The following is a 17,888-nucleotide window of genomic DNA, read 5'->3' as shown; positions in this document are numbered from 1 at the left end:
TTCGTGCCCCGGTCCGGGAAGATCCCATATGCCGCGGAGCAGCTGGGCCGGTGAGCCATGGCCGCTGAGCCTGCACATCCGGAGCCCGTGCTCCGCAACGGGAGAGGCCACAACAGTGAGAGGCCCGCGTACCGCAAAAAAAAAAAAATTAAGCCACTATCACATGCTTTATTTTACAGAATTGATTTGCGTTTTGTCGGGAGAAGTAAATGAGCTGGGTTCTAGCAGAGAAGCTAAACACAGCCATTACTCTACTATTAGGTTCCTTCTCTTTGGCACCAGGAAAGAAAAATAAGATGAAAACACTAGGAAGAAGGATTCCAGCTTGAGAGAAGAAGGAACTTGTGACCTGAAGTAGAGGAGCTCTCCAAAGATGAATGGGCTGGTAGGAAGTGAGTTCCCCGTTAGCAGAGGGAATGCATAGGCTGAACCCTTGTCAGACCAGGTGACCCTGGTCATTACCGGCCCCTTCCAGCCTGCAGCTTCTGAGCTGGCCAGATCTCCTGGCTCCCTGTCCTGGGCACATTCCCTCAGCTCACAGCTGCCTTGACAGTGAGATGTGGGGCTGGCAAGAGGAACCGGCCAGGAACTCCAGGTGGCTGTCCGAATAGAGGATTGCTCTGTCGCCCCTGAGGATTTAGTCTCCTTTCTGAGTTATGGGAAGGTGGGCGGAGCCTATAAAAAGGAGCCATCCAGGCTGTGCGACAGCCTGACCAGTGGAGCAGCATGAAGATCAGTCTGCTGGTTTCTCACCTATAAATTCTCCCTCCTTGCACAGGAGGAGCAGAGGTGTCATATTTAAGAAGAGCTTGTGCCTCAGTTTTAATTCCAGGGATGTATGTAAGGGGTGGGGAGAGGGAGGAGGAAACAGTCCTAAATATAGCCTTGAACTGGCTTTACCTCCCTCCGGTCCCATCCCTAAGCAAATGGTGCTGGGTGAACAGAAGAAAAAGGATGGTACACCTGGGAGCAGGACCACTGGACTGGGGTGGGGCACCCAGTATGGCCTGAACAAGGCTAAAAACACTAAAATGAAGCCATCACACCTACTTCTACAGGCTGGGAGTGAATACCTTTCCTACGTCTTCTATCGTAGTACCAGGAAGGACTGAGGTGGGAGTGTAATGGATGGACAGAGAAGGGCCAGACTGCCCTGGATCCAGAGTTGAACTGCACCACTCTGTGGGCACCTTTCATATCATCGCCAATGGAATTGTGAATGGAATGGTACAGTGCACAGCCTGGATAGCTGTACATGGCAGTCCTGCTGGACTCACAGAGGTCTTTCTTCTTGAGGATGGGGTAATGGAGAGAACACTATACCAAGAGTTAGGGGACCTGGGTTCAAGTTCTAGCTTCATCTGTGACTTACTGAGGGCCCTGAGCAAGTGCCTCACTTTTCTGAGCCTAATTTTCCTTACCTGTAAAATGGGGACAATAATTCCTGTCCTGCTGGATCTCTCTCACCAGGTCTGGCATGTCTCCTGTGGGTTTTGTGGAGTTCTGGACAGAGGGCAACTTCTTCTATAGATGACCCTTCCAGGTTCTATTCAGACCCCAATCCCAGTTCTTATCCAGTCTTTAAAAATTACCATTCTGGGCTTCCCTGGTGGCGCAGTGGTTGAGAGTCCACGTGCCAATGCAGGGGACACGGGTTCGTGCCCCAGTCCGGGAAGATCCCACATGCCGCGGAGCAGCTGGGCCCCTGAGCCATGGCTGCTGAGCCTGCACGTCCGGAGCCTGTGCTCCGCAACAGGAGAGGCCACAATAGTGAGAGGCCCGCGTACCGCAAAAAAAAAAAAAAAAAAAATTACCATCCTGCCTTTCTAGGGCTGTACCTTCCTGGGACACAACCTACAAGAGCTGACAGGATTTACAGCCACACATAAGGTGCTCCATAATTTCTGAACTAAAAAGCAGTACATGTGTCTGACAGCTAGAAAGAACATTTGAATTTGGAACTGTCCCAGAAACCCAGGGCCATCTGTTTGCCAATCCCAGGCAGGTGACTGCAGTTGCCAACAGCTGTGCCCACCACGGGAAGGGTCTGGGGCAGGAGGTGCAATAGAACCCAGGCAGGCTTTCCTGGCAGAACTCCGTCTCCAAGTGGCTGGGAAACTCTGGGAGCGCTGGTCACCCTCTCTGAGCATGTGCGGGCTCATCCTCTTAAATGAGGGCAACACCTCCGGCCTTCCCTTCACAGCACTTGAGAAATAATATTTTCCCCAAAACTCATAATTTCTCAAGAATTTGGGCTTAGCTGTTGAGAGAAATAAACCAAAAGGGGGTAGGGTGACACAGTAGGCTGTGGCGTCTGGCAGATGGAGGCTTGAATCCCACGCCCACAACCCCAAGCGCCTGTGATCCCAGGCAGATTCTATGAACTCCTGACGTGAGGTGGTGCTACCTGCTCACAGGGTGGTGTGGAGTAGAGAGAGTAGATCAAGTTTCTGGTACAAGATGGGTGTCCAGAGGGGGCCTGACCTTGTCCAAAAGCTTCAGACCACTTTCCTTATGAGATTAGGGACAGTGTTTACTCTCCGGGTAGGTAAAGGGAACTAATCTCCAACACCAGCACCAGAAAGAAAAAGAACATTTTTGTAAAACCCTCTCTCTGTCCTCCTCTCCCTTTCCTGTTACCTCTGTCCTCCCCCAGCTCACTCTGGTTGTCCCCTGGCCCCTCCTGATTCCTGGAAGCCCTCCCGGGGCCACCCTCTGCCCTGCTCTTACTCTCTTCTTCTCTATTTCCTCTCCTTTTTCCCTCTCACCTGTGTCCCCTGTCTCCCAGACTCAAAGCAGCTGGGGGACTTACAGGGACTTACGGGGAAAGGATCAGAAGAAAAGCTCCCATCTCCCTTCGGGGTGCTGGGTTAGGACCCCATGACGCTGAAAGAAGTGTAGGGAGGGACTCAGAAGACCAAAGGAGCAGTCTCCCTCCCTCCACCCTCCACGCCCTACTAGATCAGAGACATTGGTCCAGGCTCACCTCTGATCGGGAATGGCCACAGATTCCTGCACCCCGCAGAACAGGCATGGCCAGAACCCAGGACAGTGCTCTCGGCAAAGCTGCTCCAGGTGCCAAGGGTGGCCCTCCCTGGCAGAACAAGAGAAGGATACCACGATGTCCCTCCAGCTCTCCATGTATCCATTCCCTGAGTGATCTGGTGCAACGGCAGGCTTTAAACACCATCAGTACAGTGACAACACCCAGATTTATAACAGCAGGGCCCTCGCCTTTAGCTCCAGATCTGTATCGCCAACTGCCTACTTGACATCTTTCCCTGGATGGCAAACAGGCTTCTCAAATTCAACATGAACAAAATGGAACTTGGTCCTCCCTTGCCCTCTGCTCCCCCGCCCTAGGATTCGCCACTTTGAGCACACCACCATTCATACTGATGCTAGAGTTATATTGATTCCAATCCATCAGCAAAGCCTGTTGGCTCTGCCTCCGAAGTATATCTGCAGTCCCATGACTGCTCCCAGCCAGATCCCTGCACCAGCATCTCTCACCTACAGAAACTTTTTTTATTTTTTTTTATTTTTTTATTTTTTGCGGTACGCGTGCCTCTCACTGCTGTGGCCTCTCCCGTTGTGGAGCACAGGCTCCGGACGCGCAGGCTCAGCGGCCATGGCTCACGGGCCCAGCTGCTCCGCGGCATGTGGGATCTTCTTGGATCGGGGCACGAACCCATGTCCCCTGCATCGGCAGGCGGACTCCCAACCACTGCGCCACCAGGGAAGCCCTACAGAAACTTCTTAACTGGCCTCCTGCTTCCCCCATTCAGTCTATTCACTCAGCAGCCAAGGAGAGTGTTTTTTAAAATACAGATGAGATCACACTGCTCCACTGTTTAAAATGCTCCAGTGTCTTCCATTTACAATCAGAATAAAATTCAAATTCCTTCCTGGAGTAGGAGGCCCTTCATGATCTGGCCCCGGCCCATCTCTCTGGCTTCATCTCATATCACGCTCTCCTTGTTCTCCCTGCCCCAGCCTGCCCCACCTTCCATTTTTTTCCCTCCAGCAAGCCAGGCTCATTCTCACCTCAGGGCCTTTGCACTGGTGGTCCTTTCTACCTGGAAATCTCTTTCCCCAGATTTCCCCACGTCTGCCTCCTTCTCATCACTCTCCTCGGAGACGCTTTCCCTGACCTTGTCCACACTCACATCAGCATCTCCAGCCCCTGGCATGCCGCCTGGCACAGAGCAATCCTGGATGAATACCTGCTGACCAATGTGTAAGTGAAAGAAGCTATAGACATTTATAGCTACGAGGAGGAGGATACAGCGGGACAGTCAAAATTGCTCCTCAGGATGTGGCTTTCCAGTTCCCTGCCATCCTATCCTCCCTCCCCTGGACGCATTAACTTGGCCATGGCCCCTGTGGCTGCAGACAAGGCAGAAGTCCGAGGAGTGTCCTCTCTCTTCACATGCACACTGCCTATAGCCCAAGCCCTGCCTTTCACAGCTCTAGAGAGCAGAGCCACAGCAGAACTGGGCATCCTGACAGGGGCCAACAGCCCCAGGGTGATGGACCACTGCTCCCATAGCCGGGGATAGAAAAGGAAACTGTCCAAGTCCAGGAATAGCTAGAATAAAGGAGGTTGCGCCCCAAGACAATCCAGAAGGGGACCCTATCCTACTGTCATGAGGCTTCAGACCCTTGGTCCACACACCCTTCCCCCACTTCATTTTTACAGCTAAAGAACAGACTGTAGCTTGAATGGTTATTTCTCTGACCCCTGCAGCCCCTACCCAGCCATCAGGCCTGCCTGTTAGACACTCATGAACCTCTCCTCTGCAGCATTCCGCACAGCTCTGTGTTTGTGTGTAAGATTATTGATGATTGATGCTGTGCCATCCAATAGAGTAGCAACTGACCACATGTGCTATGGAGCACTTGAAATGTGACTAGTATGTACTGAGAAGTGCTATAAGTGTAAAATACCTCATTAATAATTTTTATGTTGATTACATGTTAAAAGGATAATATTTTGCATATACTAAGTTAAATAAGATATATTATGAAAATCAACATCGCTTGCTCTTTTTACCTTTTTTAATAAGGCTACTAGAAAATTTAAAATCACATATGTGGCTGGCATTTGTGGCTGGCGTCACATATCTATTGAACTGTGCCGATCTGGTCAATGCCTGCCTCCATCGCTCTGTGCCTCTTCCGCCCACCACCTTGTAGACTCATGGAGGGGCCCAGGCCTCCAGAGCCTTGCATAGCGTTTCATTCATCACAGGCACTCAAAAAAACACGTGCTGAGTGATTAAACGCCAGGCTGTCCATCTGATTTTAGGAAACAGAAATGATGCAAATAAGCCAGCTGACCTCTCCGGCTTCAGCCCCCATCCCCTGATCACCCTCCACCCTCTGCCCAATAAAGACCCAGGCCCAGGTGTCTGGACCCTAGAAGCTTGGCCAGGAGCAGCAGAGCCAAACATACAAGGAAAGGTCCACTCTGGCACTCTGAGAGTGTGCAAAGTCTCTCTCTCCCCATCCCTGTCCCTGTCTCTCTCCCTCCTTTACTTTCTCTCCCTCTCTCTCTCTGAAATATCATTTCTCATGGTTTCGAATGAAACGCATTATTCCTAATTAACCTGCCGTGAACCCACAGTACTTGCTGGCTTGCCCATAATTATTCATCCATAGTAATAGCTAAAGTAAATTCTGGCAATCTCAGCGAACACTGACACCTCCTTTGGGAAAACTTTCAAAGATGCTACGTCCTTGGTTCCTTATCTAAAGCTTCCCTGCCCTGTTTTCTTTCATTTTCTTTTTTTGTGGTTAATTCTTGAGAAGAAGGTATCCCAGACCAGAATAGCTCCATCTGACATCAGGTTATCGGACAAGACTCTGACAATGCTGTCCTGTTCCTTCCTACCCACAGGTGGAAGAGAAGCCAGACGGGCAGCATCCGGACCATCCGGGTAAGTCACACACAGATAATTTTTGCAATTAGCCAGTCCTTCTCGAGGCTCCCTTTTCCCTGCCACCCTGGGAGCTGGGCTAAGTCCACAGAAAGTATAAATCTTGGGCACAATTTATTTTGGGTTTATTTCAGATGTAATTTACTAAGAGACCATCTGCCAAAAAAAATCCAGAAAGAAACCTAAGTTGTCATTTTAACTTAAGTGTCGCTTCTTCTGGTCATCTTTCTACCTAAAAGCCTGCATTAAATATGCAGTAATCTCTCCCCTATAAGCACAATAATAACAGCTGCATTAAAGATGCAGTGGCCCTACTTCTATGGTGGCGCAGTGGTTAAGAATCCGCCTGCCAATGCAGGGGACACGGTTTCGAGCTCTGGTCCAGGAAGATCCCACGTGCCACGGAGCAACTAAGCCCATGCACCACAACTACTGAGCCTGCGCTCTAGAGCCCACGAGACGCAACTACTGAAGCCCCTGTGCCACAATTACTGAAACCTGTGCACCTAGACCCCATGCTCCACAACAAGAGAAGCCACAGCAATGAGAAGCCTGCACACCACAACAAACAATAGCCCCCGCTCCCTGCAACTAGAGAAAGCCCACATGCAGCAACCAAGACCCAATGCAGCCAAAAATAAATAAATAAATTTTAAAAAAAGATGCAGTGGCCCTATAACCTCAATAATAATAACAGATGTAATACGGCTTGAGTCAAGAACTGGGGTGGGCAATGGAGAGACAGAGGGGGCAGATGGAGCAAAAACTGAGAGAGGAAGGGCTCTGATACAATGCCTCCTTCCTGATGCCTCTCAGTCTTCGTGGGATTCGTCCAGAAGAGGAAAGCTCTCAGGTTCCTGGGTTCTGCAGAGAGGACCAGCTAAAAAGGCAGTGGGGCGGGGGGGGGGGGGGGGGACATGAGCAAGGCACTAATAACAGGCTCTATTTAGGGCCATTTCTTCTTTCCCTTAAGAGAGCAGGGTCTCTAAAAGGGAATGCCCAGACGGTGGACAATCTGAACTGAATCAACACAGTGGCTCCAGTGGTTCAGGTCCCAGACTCCTTGCCTTCTAGAAGGGTGATATTTGGGCACTGCAGGGCTTCAGCTTCCTGTCTGTAAAATGTAGATCAACCCTTTCTTCCAAAGTGAGTTGAGTTGTGAGGATAAAATGAGATCTTTTTTTTTTAAGTGGCCTACAGCTTGTTAAGTGTTATACAAACCTAAGGGATTCTGATTCTTATCATCCCTTCTGGAATGAGAGGTGGTGCCCATGGAGGGTCTGAAGGCCTTTGCAGTGGACGTGCTGACATGCCATCTGCTGTAAGGATGGGCTGCTCCCATCCCCACCTCCCACCGCCAAGAACGGCCCTCAGCTGACTGCAGCCACCTGTCCAGGAGATTATAAACGCCCCTTCCTGACAGCTGTCAGTCAACAACTGACTAATACAAAAGACCCACTCTGACCAGGGGATCACTCTGAGTTCTGGCTCAGGCTCCAGAACCTTCTCCAGTGAGTCAGGCTTTACTTGAGGCCATGTCCCTACTCAGCTCCTTCCCCTTCCCCACCCTCCCTTCATCCCTCCCACGTTTCTTTGTGAAGACCATCCCTCACCCCCACCACGTGTGCTGAATCCCTGCCTCAGGCTCTGCTTCCTGAGGAAGCCACTGAAGAAGCCTCCTTCAAAGAAAGGCCTCTGGGGCGACTGAGGCTGCTATAGGAGACACGGTGACCACAGCACTGAGGGGGGCACTGTGGCAAGGCCTGGTGTGGGGAGGACAGCCAGTGTTTCTGCCTGACCTGTTCAGCCATAGAGGAGTGCAGAAAAGCCAGGGCTGGGAGGAGGGCTGGGCTCCCACCAATGTCGGGGGCAAGGCCTCGCCTCTGGGACCCTGGTCCTGCTCCTGTAACGCTGGAGCTGATATAAGATGGTGAGAAAGCCCCTCACCACAAAGCCCCCTGAGATTCCAAGGACGACGAGGACCGCAGCAGGTCCCTTAGCCAAAATGAGGCTGGGGTCCCTGAAGGAGGGGATGGAAGAGAGGGGGAAGATGGCGGAAGAGTAAGACGCGGAGATCACCTTCCTCCCCACAGATACATCAGGAATACATCAACACGTGGAACAACTCCTACAGAACACCTACTGAACGCTGGCAGAAGATCTCAGACCTCCCAAAAGGCAAGAAACTCCCCACGTACCTGGGTAGGGCAAAAGAAAAAAGAATAAACAGAGACCAGAGAATAGGGACAGGACCTGCACCAGTGGGAGGGAGCTGTGAAGGAGGAAAGGTTTCCACACACTAGGAAGCCCCTTCGCGGGTGGAGATGGCAGGTGGCAGAGGGGGGGAGCTTTGGCACCACGGAGGAGAGCGCAGCAACAGGGGTGCAGAGGGCAAAGTGGAGAGATTTCCGCACAGAGGATCGGTGCTAACCAGCACTCACCAGCCCGAAAGGCTTGTCTGCTCACCCGCCGGGACGGGCAGGGCTGGGAGCTGAGGCTCGGGCTTTGGTCAGATCCCAGGGAGAGGGCTAGGGTTAGCGGCGTGAACACAGCGTGAAGGGGTTAGTGCGCCACGGCTAGCCGGGATGGAGTCCGGGAAAAAGTCTGGACCTGCCGAAGAGGCAAGAGACTTTTTCTTCCCTCTTTGTTTCCTGGTGCGCGAGGAGAGGGGACTAAGAGCGCTGCTTAAAGGAGCTCCAGAGACGGGTGCGAGCTGTGGCTAAAAGCGCGGACCACAGAGATGGGCATTAGATGCTAAGGCTGCTGCTGCTGCCGCCACCAAAAAGCCTGTGTGCGAACACCGGTCACTAACCACACCCCCCTTCCAGGGAGCCTGTGCAGCCCGCCACTGCCAGCGTCCCGGGATCGAGGGACAACTCCCCCGGGAGAACGCACGGCGCGCCTCAGGCTGGTGCAACGTCACGATGGCCTCTGCCGCCGCAGGCTCGCCCCGCACTGCGTACCTCTCCCTCCCCCCTGCCTGAGTGAGCCAGAGCCCCCGAATCAGCGGCTCCTTTAACCTCATCCTCTGTGAGCGAAGAACAGACACCCTCAGGCAACCTACACGCAGAGACGGGGCCAAATCAAAAGCTGAACCCCGGGAGCTGTGCGAACAAAGAGAAAGGGAAATCTCTCCCAGCAGCCTCAGGAGCAGTGGATTAAATCTCCACAATCAACTTGATGTACCCTGCATCTGTGGATTACATGAATAGACAACGAATCATCCCAAATTGAGGAGGTGGACTTTGAGAGCAAGATTTATTATTTTTTTCCCCTTTTCCTCTTTTTGTGAGTGTGTATGTGTATGCTTCTGTGTGAGATTTTGTCTGTATAGCACTGCTTTCACCATTTGTCCTAGGATTCAATCCGTCCATTTTTTTGGTTGTTTATTTACTTTTTAATAAAATTTTTCTCTTAATAATTATTTCTTTATTTTAATAACTTTATTTTATTTTACCCTACTTTATTTTATTTTCCTTTATCCTCTTTCTTTCTTTCTTTCTTTCTACATTTTCTCCCTTTTATTCTGAGCCGTGTGGATGAAAGGCTCTTGGTGCTGCAGCCAGGAGTCAGTGATGTGCCTCTGAGGTGGGAGAGCCAACTTTAGGGCAGTGATCCACAAGAGACCTCCCAGCTCCACTTAATATCAAATGGCGAAAATCTCCCAGAGATCCCCATCTCAACACCAACACCCAGCTTCACTCAACGACCAGCAAGCTACAGTGCTGGACACCCTATGCCAAACAACTAGCAAGACAGGAACACAACCCCACCCATTAGCAGAGAGTCTGTCTAAAATCATAATAAGTCCACAGACACCCCAAAACACACCACCAGACGTGGACTGCCCACCAGAAAGACAAGATCCAGCCTCATCCACCAGAACACAGGCACTAGTCCCCTCCACCAGGAAGCCTACACAACGGGAACTATGAACCTGTAGCCTGCAAAAAGGAGACCCCAAACACAGTAAGATAAGAAAAATGAGAAGAAACAAAAACACACAGCAGATGAAGGAGCAAGATAAAAACCCACCAGACCTAACAAATGAAGAGGAAATAGGCAGTCTACCTGAAAAAGAATTCAGAATAATGATAGTAAAGATGATCCAAAACCTTGGAAATAGAATAGACAAAATGCAAGAAACATTTAACAAGGACCTAGAAGAACTAAAGATGAAACAAGCAATGATGAACAACACAATAAATGAACTTAAAAATACTCTAGATGGGATCAATAACTGAGGCAGAAGAATGGATAAGTGACCTGGAAGATAAAATAGTGGAAATAACTACTGCAGAGCAGAATAAAGAAAAAAGAATGAAAAGAACTGAGGACAGTCTCAGAGACCTCTGGGACAACATTAAATGCACCAACTTTCGAATTATAGGGGTTCCAGAAAAAGAAGAGAAAAAGAAAGGGACTGAGAAGATATTTGAAGAGATTATAGTTGAAAACTTCCCTAATATGGGAAAGGAAATAGTTAATCAAGTCCAGAAAGCACAGAGAGTCCCATACAGGATAAATCCAAGGAGAAATACGCCAAGACACATATTAATCAAACTATCAAAAATTAAATACAAATAAAACATATTAAAAGCAGCAAGGGAAAAACAACAAATAACACACAAGGGAATCCCCATCAGGTTAACAGCTGATCTTTCAGCAGAAACTCTGCAAGCTAGAAGGGACTGGCAGGACATATTTAAAGTGATGAAGGAGAAAAACCTGCAACCAAGATTACTCTACCCAGCAAGGATCTCATTCAGATTTGATGGAGAAATTAAAACCTTTACAGACAAGCAAAAGCTGAGGGAGTTCAGCACCACCAAACCAGCTTTACAACAAATGCTAAAGGATCTTCTCTAGGCAAGAAACAAAAGAGAAGGAAAAGACCTATGATAATGAACGCAAAACAATTAAGAAAATGGGAATAGGAACATACATATCGATAATTACCTTAAATGTAAATGGACAAAATGCTCCCACCAAAAGACAAAGATTGGCTGAATGGATACAAAAACAAGACCCATATATATGCTGTCTACAAGAGACCCACTTCAGACCTAGAGCCACATACAGACTGAAAGTAAGGGGATGGAAAAAGATAATCCATGCAAACGGAAACCAAAAGAAAGCTGGAGTAGCAATTCTCATATCAGACAAAATAGACTTTAAAATAAAGACTATTAGAAGAGACAAAGAAGAACACTACATAATGATCAAGGGATCGATCCAAGAAGGAGATATAACAATTGTAAATATTTATGCACCCAACAGAGGAGCACCTCAATACATAAGGCAAATACTAACAGCAATAAAAGGGGAAATCGACAGTAACACATTCATAGTAGGGGACTTTAACACCCCACTTTCACCAATGGACAGATCATGCAAAATGAAAATAAATAAGGAAACACAAGCTTTAAATGATACATTAAACAAGATGGACTTAATTGATACTTATTGGACATTCCATCCAAAAACAAGAGAATACACATTTTCTCAAGTGCTCATGGAACATGCTCCAGGATAGATGATATCTTGGGTCACAAATCAAGCCTTGGTAAATTTAAGAAAATTGAAATTGTATCAAGTATCTTTTCCGACCACAACGCCATGAGACTAGATATCAATTACAGGAAAAGATCTGTAAAAAATACAAACACATGGAGGCTAAACAATACACTACTTAATAATGAAGTGATCACTGAGGAAATCAAAAAATACCTAGAAACAAATGATAATGGAGACACGATGACCCAAAACGTATGGGATGCAGCAAAAGCAGTTCTAAGAGGGAAGTTTATAGCAATACAGTCCTACCTTAAAAAACAGGATACATCTCGAATAAACAACCTAACCTTGTACCTAAAGCAATTAGAGAAAGAAGAACAAAAAAACCACAAAGGTAGCAGAAGGAAAGAAATCATAAAGATTAGATCAGAAATAAATGAAAAAGAAATGAAGGAAACGATAGCAAAGATCAATAAAACTAAAAGCTGGTTCTTTGAGAAGATAAACAAAATTGATAAGCCAGACTCACAAGAAAAAAAGGGAGAAGACTCAAATCAATAGAATTAGAAATGAAAAAGGAGAAGTAACAACTGACACTACAGAAATACAAAAGGTCATGAGAGATTACTACAAGCAACTCTATGCCAATAAAATGGGCAACCTGGAAGAAATGGACAAATTCTTAGAAATGCACAACCTGCTAAGACTGAATCAGGAAGAAATAGAAAATATGAACAGACCAATCACAAGCACTGAAATTGAAACTGTGATTAAAAATCTTCCAACAAACAAAAGCCCAGGACCAGATGGCTTCACAGGTGAATTCTATCAAACATTTAGAGAAGAGCTAACACCTATCCTTCTCAAACTCTTCCAAAATATAGCAGAGGGAAGAACACTCCCAAACTCATTCTACGAGGCCACCATCACCCTGATACCAAAACCAGACAAGGATGTCACAAAGAAAGAAAACTACAGGCCAATATCACTGATGAACATAGATGCAAAAATCCTCAACAAAATACTAGCAAACAGAATCCAACAGCATATTAAAAGGATCATACACCATGATCAAGTGGGGTTTATTCCAGGAATGCAACGATTCTTCAATATACACAAATCAATCAATGTGATATACCATATTAAACTCAAGGAGAAAAACCATATGATCATCTCAATAGGTGCAGAGAAAGCTTTCGACAAAATTCAACACCCATTTATTATAAAAACCCTCCAGAAAGTACGCATAGAGGGAACTTTCCTCAACATAATAAAGGCTATATATGAGAAACCCACAGCCAGCATCGTCCTCAATGGTGAAAAACTGAAAGCATTTCCATAAGATCAGGAACAAGACAAGGTTGCCCACTCTCACCACTCTTATTCAACATAGTTTGGGAAGTTTTAGCCACAGCAATCAGAGAAGAAAAGGAATCCAAATGGAAAAGAAGAAGTAAAGCTGTCACTGTTTGCAGATGACTCGATACTATACATAGAGAATCCTAAAGATGCTACCAGAAAACTACTAGAGCTAATCAATGAATTTGGTAAAGTAGCAGGATACAAAATTAATGCACAGAAATCTCTGGCATTCCTATACACTGATGATGAAAAATCTGAAAGTGAAATCAAGAAAACACTCCCATTTACCATTGCAACAAAAAGAATAAAATACCTAGGAATAAACCTACCTAAGGAGACAAAAGACCTGTATGCAGAAAATTATAAGACACTGATGAAAGAAATTAAAGATGATACAAATAGATGGAGAGATATACCACGTTCTTGGATTGGAAGAATCAACATTGTGAAAATGACTCTACTACCCAAAGCAATCTGCAGATTCAATGCAATCCCTATCAAACTACCACTGGCATTTTTCACAGAACTAGAACAAAAAATGTCACAATTTGTATGGAAACACAAAAGACCCCCAATAGCCAAAGCAATCTTGAGAACAAAAAACGGAGCTGGAGGAATCAGGCTCCCTGACTTCAGACTATACTACAAAGCTACAGTAATCAAGACAGTATGGTACTGGCACAAAAACAGAAAGATAGATCAATGGAACAGGATAGAAGGCCCAGAGATAAACCCACGCACATACAGTCACCTTATCTTTTATAAAGGAGGCAGGAATATACAGTGGAGAAAGGACAGCCTCTTCAATAAGTGGTGCTGGGAAAACTGGACAGGTACATGGAGAAGTATGAGATTAGGTCACTTCCGAACACCATACACAAAAATAAGCTCAAAATGGATTAAAGACCTAAATGTAAGGTCAGACACTATCAAACTCTTAGAGGAAAACATAGGCAGAACACTCTATGACATAAATCACAGCAAGATCCTTTTTGACCCACCTCCTAGAGAAATGGAAATAAAAATGAAAATAAACAAATGGGACCTAATGAAACTTCAAAGCTTTTGCACAGCAAAGGAAACCATAAACAAGACCAAAAGACAACCCTCAGAATGGGAGAAAATATTTGCAAATGAAGCAACTGACAAAGGATTCATCTCCAAAATTTACAAGCAGCTCATGCAGCTCAATAACAAAAAAACAAACAACCCAATCCAAAAATGGGCAGAAGACCTAAACAGACATTTCTCCAAAGAAGACATACAGACTGCCAACAAACACATGAAAGAATGCTCAACATCATTAATCATTAGAGAAATGCAAATCAAAACTACAATGAGATATCACCTCACACCAGTCAGAATGGCCATCATCAAAAAATCTGGAAACAATAAATGCTGGAGAGGGTGTGGAGAAAAGGGAACACTCTTGCACTGCTGGTGGGAATGTGAATTGGTACAGCCACTATGGAGAACAGTATGGAGGTTCCTTAAAAAACTACAAATAGAACTACCATATGACCCAGCAATCCCACTACTGGGCATATACCCTGAGAAAACCATAATTCAAAAAGAGTCATGTACCAAAATGTTCATTGTAGCTCTATTTACAATAGCCAGGACATGGAAACAACCTAAGTGTCCCTCATCGGATGAATGGATAAAGAAGATGTGGCACATATATAGAATGGAGTATTACTCAGCTATAAAAAAAAACGAAATTGAGCCATTTGTAGTGAGGTGGATGGACCTAGAGTCTGTCATACAGAGTGAAGTAAGTTAGAAAGAGAAAGACAAATACCATATGGTAACACATATATATGGAATCTAAGGAAAAAAAATGTCATGAAGAACCTAGGGGTAAGACGGGAACAAAGACACAGACCTACTTGAGAATGGACTTGAGGATATGGGGAGGGGGAAGGGTAAGCTGTGACAAAGTGAGAGAGTGGCATGGACATATATACACTACCAAGCGTAAAATAGATAGCTAGTGGGAAGCAGCCGCATAGCGCTGGGAGATCAGCTCGGTGCTTTGTAACCACCTAGAGGGGTGGGATATGGAGGGTGGGAGGGAGGGAGACGCAAGAGGGAAGAGATATGGGAACATATGTATATGTATAACTGATTCACTTTGTTATAAAGCAGAAACTAACACACCATTGTAAACCAATTATACTTCAATAAAGATGTAGAAAATAAATAAATAAATAAGGGGATGGAGAGGAGGGAGGGGGAGGGACAGTGCTGGGTTCTTGGTCGCCCTGTCCCAGTCACTGAATTCTCTCTAGTGAGGCTCTTTTCCTAACCCAAAAAAAGACCATGCTGAGACTTCCTCCACCAGGCTCCCCAAACCCAATCTGGGAGCACCCCCCACCCCAACCCACCCTCCTCTCCAAGAGGGTCCCTATCTGCAGGATCCCTACCACTTTCTCATCCTTCCCATCCCTCCATGCCACCCATCCTCTCCCACCCTTGTCACACCCTGGTTAATAGCTCCTTTCACAAGGTCGTCATTACCCACTAATTGTCCAAAATTTCATTCCCTCATCCTTGTTGGTTAAGGATTGATTTAAGGAATGAGTTCAATATCCCTGCCGTCTCCAAGTGCTTATTAATTCCCGGCGCTTCCATCTCCGCGCGGAGCCCGCTCACCTCGCGCTTCTTAGCCCCTCGCTGATTGGTAAAGCCCTGGCTTTTAGGCCTGCAGGATGGGAGGCCTAATGTGCGCTAATCTATCATTACTTCACAGGGCTGGCAGAGTGAAGGATGGCCCTCCGCCTCCATCCAGGACGGGCTGCAGTGGAAGCTTGCTCAGCGGGAGGATGACTGACACCTTTATCGAGGCAGGCAAAGGAGGCACTGGCTCCAGAAGCAGAGACCCAGGTCGTCAGGAGAAATCAACAAATGCTTGCCCCTCGCCCTGCCTCCCTCCAACAGCCTCCCCTAGAGCTGGAAGGCCGCACTGTGCATTCCCTCAGGGGCTGGATGTCGCCCATTCCCTCCCCACATCCCTCTCCTGGCTACTCTGTGGTCTGGGAGGCCGACCTACCCCGACAGCATCAATGAGCAACCTTGCCTCCCTGTCTCTGCCTCTGCTAATGTTCAGCCAATGGGGAGCCCCAGCAGTAAATGGGAGGGAAGAGAATGAGGGCGGGCGTTATCTGACTGCCCCCGTCCCCCTGCAGGGCCTCAGGCTGGCTGTGTTCTAAAGGTCCAGCTCCTGTCAGGTGATCCTCTCTCTTCCCCCCACTTTTCTCTCTCTGAATGCTCCCTTCCTTGCCCTTTCAGGTCCAGGGCTGGAAACAGCCTCCCTGTAACTCACCCTGGGGCTGCACATCCCTTGTGGGTTCCCTATACTCTGCCCCCACCTTTGCAAGCAGTGCCTTTGTTCAACTCTCCTCAAATTACCCATCTTGAGGGTGCCATCTCTTTCCTGCTGGACCCCTGAGCAATATATCTCATTCTACCAATGAGGAGACTGGGGCTCAGAGAGGACTAGGGCTTGCTGTCAGTCACACAATGCATTATGGCACGGCTGGCTGCAGAACTCACGTCTTCTGACCACATCTAGTAAGATTTGCCCACCTGCCTGGAGGGGTGGGAGGGAGGGAGACGCAAGAGGGAGGAGATATGGGGATATATGTATATGTATAACTGATTCACTTTGTTATAAAGCAGAAACCAACACACCATTGTAAAGCAATTATACTCCAATAAAGATGTAAAAAAAAAAAAAAAAGATTTGCCCACCTGACCACTCTGACTATTACTTTTCGGCCCCTGCCTAACCACAGTACACATCTTTTTATTGAGGCCACAGCAGGAGAAACATGTTCAGAGTGCCATCAGGGCTCACAGACCTGCCCCTGCCAGAGACGGTAACATCAGCTCAAGCACTCCCCTTCTCGGCACCTTCCAGATGCTGGGGCAGCCCCCTCAGGGGTGCTCTGTGGCCTGGGACACTGTTTCCTCCAGTCTTTATGTTTGCCACCTCAGGTGACAGTGCACCTCCCATTGAAAATGCCAAACTCCTGGGAATTCCCTGATGGTCCAGTGTTTAAGTCTCTATACTTCCATTGCAGGGAGCACAGGTTCGATCCCTGGCCCAGGAACTAAAATCCCGCAAGCCACACGGCACAGCCAAGAAAATAATAATAATAAAAGCCAAACTCCAGGTCACCTCTACCACAATCAAACCCCAACAGAATCGATAGATTAGGGGTGCAAATTTCCACCAAAGGCCTCTCTTTTTCCATAAGCCCTTCATTACAAAGGATGATTATTTAGTTAGTAAATTTCTATTCCAGCTTCTCTTATGGGCCAGGAACTAGGCTAGGCACTAGAGTTAGACTAGTGAGGGATGTAAACAGCCAACTGCAACTAACTAACAGTGGAATAAAATAGGGTCTACCAAGCTGAGGACCAATGCCTGACTCTCCCCGCTCCTCGGCCCACAAGGAAGGAAACAGTGGGGTCCAAAGGGACCACTCCAAGCCCTGTGAGCTGTTGAGGAAGGGTCCTGCACAGCTTCCCACCGAGACCCACCTTCCTACCGAGACCGCTGGGAGCCCACACACTGCGGGGGAAAAACCCCCTGGCCACCTACCTGCAGATAACACCCTTGGACGGTTTGTCACAAGTCAACAGCCCATCACAGCAGATCAAGTCAATATTCCCTTTGATTACCAGGGGTCTCTCCTCCAGAACAGTCCTCAGAGGGGCTGACCATGCCCCCTCCTTCAGCCTGAGACACCTGCACTCATACGCGCACTCTCCCTGAGAAAGGATCCTCCCCCCAGGCTTCACGGCACTTGGTGATGGGTCACCTGCTCAGGGCGTTTTGGTCTATTCTTGGCACCTCATTCTATTCCACAGGGATTGGGAACCTAAGGAAACTGCCAAGTCCACATTTACCTGGCCCAAATTCAAAAGTCATCAGCAAATCCTATTTCCGTTGCCACCTTGAGGTGGAATAGGCAATCACCCAACAAGTCTCCCCAAAAGTCAGACTGACGGCTTCCCCGGTGGCGCAGTGGTTGAGAGTCTGCCTGCCGATGCAGGGGA

Source organism: Delphinapterus leucas, chromosome 2 (assembly GCF_059928025.1).
Source record: "Delphinapterus leucas isolate spDelLeu-1000000601 "Yukka" chromosome 2, BTC_Dleu_Yukka2, whole genome shotgun sequence".
NCBI lineage: Eukaryota > Metazoa > Chordata > Mammalia > Artiodactyla > Monodontidae > Delphinapterus > Delphinapterus leucas.
The sequence above is the reverse complement of the archived record's forward strand: the minus strand, read 5'-3'. Positions refer to the sequence as shown.